This window comes from Microcaecilia unicolor, chromosome 1, assembly GCF_901765095.1.
Source record: "Microcaecilia unicolor chromosome 1, aMicUni1.1, whole genome shotgun sequence".
Classification (NCBI taxonomy): domain Eukaryota; kingdom Metazoa; phylum Chordata; class Amphibia; order Gymnophiona; family Siphonopidae; genus Microcaecilia; species Microcaecilia unicolor.
This window is the reverse complement of record NC_044031.1, coordinates 19255999-19264139: the sequence shown is the minus strand read 5'-3', so window position 1 is coordinate 19264139 and position 8141 is coordinate 19255999.

Genomic DNA, 8141 nt, shown 5'->3' with positions numbered 1-8141 from the left:
AAGCAGAGAAACCGCAAAACAACTTTCTGCGCATGTCCGTCCTTGCCTTCGCGCCAATGGTGCTCTGTGTGTGTGGTGGGCGGGAAAATAGCTGCAGGATTTTCTACTTAGCAGTTACGACGCTATTTAATGATTTACTGACGGAAAAGCTCTATTTGCGCATCAGGCTCCCTCCCAGGAGCAGCGTTGGAATTTGCTGGTTAGTCCCCCAGTCTGGCAGAAGATCCTGCATTTCCAGCCCCGACGCCCCTCTGTCCTATCCTGCAATGGGCCCGCCCTTGTGACAAACCTCAACTATCCCCATTAACTGAGCGACTAAACTAATTCCATTTCAGAACCTTCTTCTGTCACAGAGGAAGAGGGCGGACCCTTCTACCACTAGTCCCGCCCTTTGCACCATTCTGACCAATTAGCACTAACGCGGAAAATTCTGCGTTAGCAGTCAATCTAAAGCTCCGCCCCCTCTGTTATGATTGAGGAGGCCAAGTCGTTTTGTCCACCATTAATTTGGAAACTAGGTTAACTAGAGACTTCCAACTTCTGATCTCAGTTTCTGCCCTTTTGTCCCTTCTCCCAGCGCTGCAAAAGACAAATCCAGCAGCTCCTCTCCCTCAACCACAGAAAGCCCCAAATTAATTTCTAATCCTGCAAACTGCAAAAGCTGAGAGGAAAATGCCTGTAGGAGCTTCTGCTCAGGTATTTGTTTATTTATTTTAGTGCATTTCTATCCCACATTTTCCCACAAGCGCAGGCACAATGTGGCTTACAGTAGGTCAGGCAAAATTACAATAAAAGAAAGGTATCAACATAGGATGACAGAGCTGGGATGAATTCACAGAAAAGACATGGAAAGGAGAAACTGTCCAACAAGAGCAATTGGGTTACAGTCCCTCCCACTTCAAACTACAACAGGAGAGTCAAATAGTGGGATTCGGTATGGAATAGGCTTTCGTAAATAGGAATGTCTTTAAGAACTTCTTAAATAATTGATAGTCTGATATCCCCTTTAATTGCTTCGGCAGGTCATTCCAAGACTTAGCACTGGTATATGGGAAAGACGAAGCAAACATATGCTTGTATCTGACTTTCCTACTGCTGGGATAGTGTAGACAGAGAAAATTGCGCGATGACGACAAAGCATTCCTTGGGGGCAGATCAATTAGGTAGAGCATGTATTTGGGGGCCTCTCCAAATATGATCTTGTTTGTTAAAGAGCAGACTTTGAAGATGATGCGATCTTTGACTGGGAGCCAGTGTATGTCAAAACACAATGGTTGTGCATGGGCAAAGCGCAATTTGCCTAGTTTAACCTAGCAGCCGTGTTCTGTGCTGTCTGGAGATTTCTTAGTAAATAGTCATGACAACCAGCATATATCCTGCTACAGTAGTCCAGGTGTGAAAGGACCAGTGAACAAGAGTGCGGAATAGATCTCTAGGTAGGCAATTTCTGATACGCTTCAGCCACCACATTGCAAAAAACATTCTCTTTGCCACAACCTTCACTTGATTGGCCATTTGCAGGTGGTTGTCTAGCTCGACCCCAAGGATTTTCAGAGTGGAGGAGTGGCCTAGTGGTTAGGGTGGTGGACTTTGGTCCTGAGGAACTGAGTTCAATTCCCACTTCAGGCACAGGCAGCTCCTTGTGACTCTGGGCAAGTCACTTAACCCTCCAATGCCCCATGTAAGCCGCATTGAGCCTGCCATGAGTGGGAAAGCGCGGGGTACAAATGTAACAAAAAAAAAAAAAAAAAATTTAAGATTGATAGCTTAAAGTCATTGACATCAAGTGAAGTTGGAATGACTTTATTGTGCTGAGATGAAAGCATAAGACAATGTGTTTTGTCTTTGTTTATCTTAAACTGAAATACTTTTGCCCATGAGGTTAGGATGGAAAAGTTAGCCTCGATCTTCTCATAGATCTCTGTCAGCGTAGATTTGAAAGGGATATAAATGGTTATGTCATCTGCGTAAAAAAAATAAAAAGGTTCCACGTTAGGAGTTAAGGACCAAGAAAGGGATCAGGGTCTCGTCGTTGATAATACACTGAAACCTTCTGCTCAGTGTGCTGCTGCGGCTAGGAAAGCGAATAGAAATGTTGGGTATTATTAGGAAAGGTATGGAAAACAGGTGTGAGGATGTTATAATGCCGTTGTATCGCTCCATGGTGCGACCGCACCTTCAGTATTGTGTTCAATTCTGGTTGCCGTATCTCAAGAATAATATAGTAGAATTGGAAAAGGTGCAGCGAAGGGCGACTAAAATGATAGCGGGGATGGGACGACTTCCCTATGAAGAAAGACTAAAGAGGCTAGGGCTTTTCAGTTTGGAGAAGAGGCGGCTGAGGGGAGACATGATAGAGGCATATAAAATAATGAGTGGAGTGGAACAGGTGGATGTGAAGCGTCTGTTCACGCTTTCCAAAAATACTAGGACTAGGGGGCATGCGATGAAACTACAGTGTAGTGAATTTAAAACAATTCGGAGAACATGTTTCTTCATCCAACGCATAATTAAACTCTGGAATTCGTTGCTGGAGAACGTGATGAAGGCAGAGTTTAAAAAGGGGTTAGACGGTTTACTAAAGGACAAGTCCATAAACCACTACTAAATGGACTTGGGAAAAATCCACAATTCCAGGAATAACATGTATAGAATGTACGTTTGGGAAGCTTGCCAGGTGCCCTTGGCCTGGATTGGCCGCTGTCGTGGACAGGATGCTGGGCTCGATGGACCCTTGGTCTTTTCCCAGTGTGGCATTACTTATGTACTTATATATAAGCTACATTGAGCCTGCAAAAAGGTGGGAAAATGTGGGATACAAATGTAACAAATAATAAAATAATGCAGTCCATTGGTTTTCTTATATTTTGTTCTTGTGATGACTTATATACTGTGCCAAAAATGAAAACTCTTCTCTCTATCTGGTCAATAATAAAAGGAGCTCATTGTGAACACTATCCACCCTAAAAGGTTGTTTTGTGGCTGGACATGAGGAATTGTAATGTTGAACAAATAAGTGTGTGTTTGTAACCCTAGTTATGTATTTAAAGTTTATAGAATTCTTTCAAGAAAGTCAGTTAATCGTTTAACTTATTAGTGAAACGTAACCACAGAGGCATATTTTCAAAGCACTTTGGGAGGCTAAGTTCCATAGGTTTCTATGGAACTTTGGGAGGCTAAGTGCTTTGAAAATGAGCTTGATAGTATGGTCACATTTCTAATAGGACAAAGGGCCTTTAAAAATGAAGGGAACAAAATTCTTTCATTGAAAAAATAACTTTGTCTAATTGATATTCACACTGATGGTGTGCGTGTAGCTATACATTACATTCGGAGGATACCAAGTTCCAAATCGTATGATACTTGGAGGAATGTATCATTGAAAACATCAAGACATTTGAAAACTGTCTGTAGAAGCCTCTCTTGTCATTGGTGTGACCCCTGACGTAGATGCGGCAGCACCGAAACACGGCCCGTGTCGGGTCTTTCTTCAATCAAAGTTCATTATTAAAGTTATTTTTTCAGGAGAGGAAGTGACGTCATCACTGGGAGATGGCCGCATGAAAGAGAAGCTCCGGCGGTGCTTCGATAATTAAATCAGATCTCGCCCGAGAAATTGAAATAAATCGAGAAATTGAAATAAATCGCGCCACTAAAGCTTCAGCTAAGGTCCGACAGCATGACGACCCGAAAAAAGCTAGAGAAATATCATTATAAAGCGGACAAAACAGAGGCGGAAGCGGCGCTAGAGAAGACAGCGGGGAAGCACGGAGCCAAAATGGCGTCTGATGTCTCGGACTAGGAGCTCGAGCATGAGGAGCACTCGGAGAGCGAAACGGAGCTAACTAAGAGGGATGTTGCCAAGTGGTTTCAGGAATTGAAGACGAAGGTGGTAACCTCAAAAAAAGAAATTCAAGCTGCTGTTGCAGAATTGCGTGGAGAAATTCAAGAGATGGGAAACAGAGTGTCCCTAACTGAGGAAACTATAGAGGCAATGGGAGAGGAGCTGCAAACTGTTAAAGGATACCCTTAAAGAGGAGAAACTAATCAGAATGGAGTTGGTACTGAAGATGGAGGATCTCGAGAACAGATCGCGGAGAGGTAATTTGAGATTCAAAGGGGTCCCTGAGGAGGATCAATTTTGGGACTGTGTGAAAGTAATTCAGGAATTGTGTGCATTCATCTTAACTTCGGGTGAGAGCTCCCAATCAGAGCATAGAATGGACACTGTGCAGCTAGATAGGGCACACAGGAGACTTGGACCTCGGAGAGGAGATGTACCCAGAGACATTATAGTCTGTTTTCACGAGTTTCAAGCGAAGGAATTGATTTGGAAAAAAGCCAGAGGCATGGGGGACATAGCATGGAAGAACTGTAAAATTAAAGTTTTTCAGGATCTGGCGCAGGCGACTTTGAGACGGAGAAGAGACTTCAAAATGGTGACAGCCTATCTGCAGCAGAAGGGTTTAAGGTACAGATGGCTTTACCCGTTTGGCCTGCAATTCACAATGGGCAACCAATCCAAGAAATGTCAGACCACGGCGGGAGCATGGAAAGCATTGTTGGATCTGGGGTGTAAAGATCTTCCTGTAGAGGGACAGAGGCCTAAAGGAGAGACTTTGGGCTCCGGGATCAAGTTGCAATCAGGATGGACAACAATTAGAAGAGAAAGAAGACGAATATCATCTCCCAGCACATCTAGTCGGGCACAAGGAGAACAAATTTGACTGTATGTCTGTGCCAGAGCCGGTGGTGGACGGTCTGTGCCAGAGCCGGTGGTGGGAAGCAGGACTGGTGGTTGGGAGGCAGGGATAGTGCTGGGCAGACTTATACAGTCTGTGCCAGAACCGGTGGTGGGAGGTGGGGATAGTGCTAGGCAGACTTATACGGTCTGTGTCAGAGCCGGTGGTTGGGAGGCGGGGATAGTGCTGGGCAGACTTATACGGTCTGTGCCCTGAAGAGCACAGGTACAAATCAGTAGGGTATGCACAAAAAGTAGCACATATGAGTTATCTTGTTGGGCAGACTGGATGGACCGTGCAGGTCTTTTTCTGCCGTCATCTACTATGTTACTATGTAATGGACTAAATGGTGGATGGAGTGAGCTGTTGAAGTAGATAAGGGATTATTAGGGCCTAATTATAAGAAATGTGGTGGAAAGGGTGAGCGCATGAAGGGTGGATGCATGGACGGGTGAGATTGAATGGGATAGGAAGGTAAACAGTGGCATCCGGTTGTTGACACACTTCCTTCAGGAACTAACTGGCAGGAAGGGGTTGACAACAGGGAAGGGGGGGAGGGGAGAGGGGGTTAGGGTGGGTTCATGGAATGTTAATGGCTTAAACAACCCAGGGAAAAGAAGTATTATTTTTAATGAACTCAGGCGTTTAAAGTGGGACATTATTATGCTCCAGGAAACACACATACAAAAGAAAGATCAAAGGTTGCTGCAACATAAGAATTTAGGAAATTATTATGCACTGACTGACCCACGGGGAGGCAAAATGGGGGGGTCTGGCTACGTACATTAGGGAGGGGGGTTCCATTTCTTAAGGAGGATATGTACACAGAGGCACAGGGGAGATGCATGGCGATAAAAGGGAAACTATACAATCAGACTGTAATGATTATAAATCTGTATGCTCCGTGAAGCAGGCCTGGTATGCAGGTGTGGTGGAAACAAGTGGGTGCCCTAAATGTGCAGAAGTAAATGCATCATTTTGCCATGGTATGTGGCAATGTAGAGAGATACAAAGGTTTTGGTCAGCTCTCTCCCGATTTCTAAGCTGGGTCATAGGATATCAAGTGGTCCTGTCCTTTGAGGGGGTGATACTGAGTTCTATGATGACATGGAATAAGGGAACGCTCGAAGAAAAGATGTTCCTTAGTAAACTCTGTATTCTGGGGAAAAATGCATTCTTAATTGTTGGACAGTGGATAAGGGCCCCTCGTTTTGGTATTGGAGAAATAAGTTACACGAGCTCATGTTATGGGAAATGCAAGATACTCGCAGCTCACCGAAGAGACGGCAGCGATTTATAAAATTTTGGGGGGCATATGTACACAAAATATCCCCAAGAGCGCGGAGTCAAGTTCTGAATACCTTAGGTTAGTTGGTGCGCATGGAATGTGTGTGGAAAAGAAACATGAAGTAGAATTGTCAAAGTCAGACATCACTGCTAGGTGGCTGAGTACATGAAGAGGGGGGGAGGGGGAAGGTTATTAAAATGTTTAGAGATTTTTGTTAATACAGTTTTGTTGGCGATTCTTGATATCAGGCGAAGTCTGATAGGAATGTTATAGCTGTATAGCATGTGTGATCTTCAATAACTGTACTGGGAGGAAAGGGGAGAGGGGGGAATGGGTGGGGATCTAAGGGAAGGGGAGGAGGGTAGAATGATCAAAAATGTTATAATGGACAATGCACAGTTATAAATTGGAAATGTTGTGATCCGGTGTGTTGTTTTGGAAGTTGGCTGTGTCAGCTTGCACTGTGACTAAATGTGTTTACTTAGTAAGAAATGTATAAAGATAAGTAGGTAGGGGTGGGGGATGTAAAGGTTATAAAATGATGACTGTCTGCACGGGTATATTCCCGTCTAATGTATAGTGTGACATGGAAAAGATTTGCTTACTGGTTGACAGCTTGTTTGCACTGACTTGTCATCAATAAAAATTGTTAAATATTAAGTAAAACAAATAAAAAACAACTTCTGAATCTCAAAAAAAAAAATCTGTATGCTCCCAACACAGGGCAGGGACAATTTTTTGAATATCTTCGAGAAGAATTAGCGCAGTTCGCAGCAGGCAGGGTAATAATGGGGAGAGATTTTAATATGACTTGGGCAGGGTTGGATCAATCCAAAGGTGAAGGAGGTGATCTCAAACCACATAGAAGCGAGCTAAAGGCTTTAGTCAAGGAGTTGGATCTTCTTGACGTCTGGAGGCTGCAACATCCTAGGCAATGCACATTTTCGTTCTACTTGCATGCACAACAGACATACACAAGAACTGATGCGATCTGAGTTAGCCGCTCCCTCTGGGATAGGGTGAGAGAAACAGAAGTAGAGAGCATTCATGCTTCTGACCATGCCCCAGTTTGGATTACATTCTCGGATCTAGGGCAAGAGAGGAAATCCACCTATTGGAGGTTTTATTTTTTGTTACATTTGTACCCTGCACTTTCCCACTCATGGCAGGCTCAATGCGGCAGGCAATGGAGGGTTAAGTGACTTGTCCACAGTCACAAGGAGCTGCCTGTGCCGAGAATCGAACTCAGTTCCTCAGTTCCCCAGGACCAAAGTCCACCACCCTAACCACTAGGCCACTCCTCCACTCCAATTCTATCTAAAACAGCAAATAAAAATGGCCAGTGCACTCTGTCAAATGCCTTCTCTGCATCCAGAGATAAAAAACATAGAGGGGAGTTTGTCATTTGAGCTTGAGAAAAGGCCAGGTACAAATCAAGGTAAGGTATACACAAAAAGTAGCACATGTGAGTTTATCTTGTTGGGCAGACTGGATGGACCGTGCAGGTCTTTTTCTGCCGTCATCTACTATGTTACTATGTAAGTGCAGGGCCCTCCGTATATTATCAAAGGTTTGCCAATCATGTATGAATCCTGCCTGATCTTCATGTACCAAAGATGGAAGATAACGTTGTAATCGGGAGGACAAGATCTTAGTAAAAATCTTATAACCGACTCCCAAAAGAGAGATGGGTCTATAAGAACTGCACAGCTGAGGATCCTTGCCAAGTCTGGGCATAACTGTTATAGAAGAAGATTCCAGGTCTTTGGCAAGAGCTGTCCCTCATCAAAAGAGTTAAACACCCTTTGGAGCAGAGGGGCTAGCACTCTACCAAACATTTTGTAGAATTTATTAGTAAATCCGTCGGGTTCTGGAACTTTATTATTCATGAGTCCACGAATCGCCTCGTAAATCTCATCAAGAATTATAGGCTGAGACAACGCGTGCCTAGCTCCCTCTGTCAGCTTGGGCAAGTCCACTTTATTAAGATACATACTAATTGCCTCTTCCGATATGCAAACGTCTGGAGTGTAAAGAAGCTCATAGTATTGGTGAAACATATCTTGCAACCGACTGGGATCTGTATGTATCGAGCCCTCATCATCTTTAAG